We start from the raw sequence: 3151 nt of genomic DNA, 5'->3' as shown, positions 1-3151 counted from the left end.
TTACCTCAGGTCGTCGTAACATTTCCCAAGATTGCAATTGTACATAAGCAATAACATTTCTCCCTGCAGCTTATTTCTGCTTATGAAAATGGTGTTCGTACCATGAAAATAATACAATCCTTCTCGGCTGCGTAGGATAAGTAATCCTCTTTGACAGCTTGTTTCACAGACATCATTTGCCTAACTACAATCTTATATTATATATATATATATATATATATATATATATATATATATATATATATATATATTATTGTAACGACGAACGAATGGTAGTTAATCAACAACAACACTGCGACTAGCCGAGGGTTCGAACCCATGTCGTTATGGCCCGCCTCACGGTGAGCGAAAATCACATGACGATCTAACCCACTGGACCATATACACTGCTCGTGGAGCCTAGTACACCAAGCGGGGAGTAGAATGAAATTAGATCTGAGGCCCCCACACCACCGTATGTCCTCGGATCACGGTACAACGCCTAGCTCTGCTGATGTTTTACTATTACAACAGCAACTACTACTACTACTGATACTACAACCACTACTACTACTACAACTACTATTAATACTACTACTACTGCAACTAATAATAATAATATTACTAATAATACTGCAACTGCTAACAATAATTATAATAATATAATAAATACCATCGTTAACATGAATTACGCTAAAATTAAAACTTATTTTAAGAGTAACAGCAAGAGGGAAACATCAATGAAAGCTAATCCACCACCATCATCATCATCATCATCATCAACAACAACAACAATGGCGACGACACGGCCATGACGTCGTTGTCGTCGAAATCTCCAACGACAAGTACAGAGTGCAGAACGACAACACGCTCAGTGAATTATACTGGCTTTCATTAAGGGAGAAAAATGACCATTTTACTAAGTTTCAAAAGTTACGCTCACAAAAAATTCTTATGTAACTGGGATTAGAATGTCAAAAAAAACTAAATAATTACGTACATAATAAAGTACTCGATGCACTCACGAGAAATTGATTGCAAGATTCCGTAGCTGGATCGAAGTCTATTACACAAATTCCCATTCTGTCAATCAACACCGTGGAATGTGGCTCACTTTTATCCATTCTGCCATTCACTTCCCAAAACCAGAATATATAAACTGCACACACACACACACACACACACACACACACACACACACACACACACACACACACACACACACACACACACACACACACACATACACACACACACACACACACACACACACACACACATATATATATATATATATATATATATATATATATATATATATATATATATATGCAATAAGATCACAGTAAACAGGTGATTTCGGAATATACAAAACAACCACTCTGAAAAAATAGAGAAATTCCAAGCGCTTTCGTGACTACTCACATTATCAAGGAACTATGAAAGTAAAGCATACAAGGAAGCTATATAAGGGGTCTGGCCAGCACCTCACTATCAGATCCCTGGCTGGCCTGACCCCTTATATAGCTTCCTTGTATGCTTTGCTTTCATAGTTCCTTAATAATGTGAGTAGTCACGAAAGCGCTTGGAATTTCTCTATTTTTTCAGAGTGGTTGTTTTGCATATATATATATATATATATATATATATATATATATATATATATATATATATATATATATATATATATATATATATATATATATATATATTACATATTTCTCTCTCTCTGAAAGTCACGCAGGGATTTTGCATTTGGTTTTCACCTAGAAAGCAAAAAAAAAAAAAAAAAGTCAAATGACTCTTTTAAATTATGTTGCTTCTGCAATGTTAATTTATTTGCTGACATAATTTTACATCAACAGCAGCGGAATGAAAGAGTATTCACCAGTTGTAAATTGTATGTTTACCAGTTCCTACAATTTAATTACCTTAAAAGCTCCTAGAATTGCTTTCATCAGCTAAGGAAATATCATAGACAATAATCGGTTATCAGTTTTCCATAAAACTTGACGTACTGTGACGTAACACTTAATACTATTATAACGTTATTTGTTTAATGTGCTGACTGAGGTTTGTAGCGTAGTGATGACTAAAGTGTAAGATGGTGACTGTACGTCGTTGTGTAGTGTTTTGGCCGTAGTATAGTGACTTAGGGAGCAGAATGTGGTAATAGTAAAAAGGTACTGGGGTATAATAATAGAAATAATAATTATTATTATTCAACTCACCGGCCGTTTCAACTCGAGATAGGATGACCTCCCCACCATCATTCATTCAGTCGCTATCTTACTGGAAGTATGTGGGCATCACAGATCAGAGAGCTCTCCGAGCTGCAGCATCCCCACCCTTTCTTCAAAATGCATCCACTGTAAGTCCAGTCTCCAAGACACAAATCCGGCTTATTGCTTCCCCTGAATCCCTTCATGCTGTTACCTTGCTCACACTTCAATAGAAAGTCAGTTCATAAAGCACACTTAAGAACATAAGAAAGGAGGAACACTGCAGCAGGCCTGTTAGCCCATACTAGGCAGGTCCTTTACAATCCTTCCCACTAACAAAATATTTGCCCATCCCAATTTTCAGTGCTACCCAAGAAATAAGTTTTGATGATTCTATTTACTCATTATGCGAGTCTCATTCAAGTCCAACCCCTCTCACTCATGTATTTATCCAACCTAAATTTGAAAGTACTCAACGTTTTAGCTTCAATAACCCTACTAGGCAGACTGTTCCACTTATCAAATAGCCTATTTCCAAACCAATACTTTCCTATATCCTTTCGAAATTTAAACTTATCTAATTTGAATCCATTATTGCGGTTTTTTCTTGAAGTGATATCCTCAAAACCTTAATTATATCCCCTTTGTTAATACCCATCTTCAACTTATACACTTCGATCATGTCTCCCTTCATTCTTCGTCTTACAACTGAATGTAGTTTAAGAGTCTACAATCGTTCTTCGTACGGAAGATTTCTAATGCTATGTATTAATTTGATCATTCTACGCTGGATATTTTCTAGCGAATTTATATCCATTCTGTAATATGGAGACCAGAACTGAGCTGTGTAATCTAGGTGAGGCCTTACTAATGATGTATGAAGGTGTAAAATAACCGCTGGACTTCTGTTGCTTACACTTCTAGATATAAATCTCAGTAATCTGTTTGCT

This window comes from Cherax quadricarinatus, chromosome 43 (assembly GCF_038502225.1).
Source record: "Cherax quadricarinatus isolate ZL_2023a chromosome 43, ASM3850222v1, whole genome shotgun sequence".
NCBI classification, from domain to species: domain Eukaryota; kingdom Metazoa; phylum Arthropoda; class Malacostraca; order Decapoda; family Parastacidae; genus Cherax; species Cherax quadricarinatus.
This window is presented reverse-complemented; position numbering follows the sequence as displayed.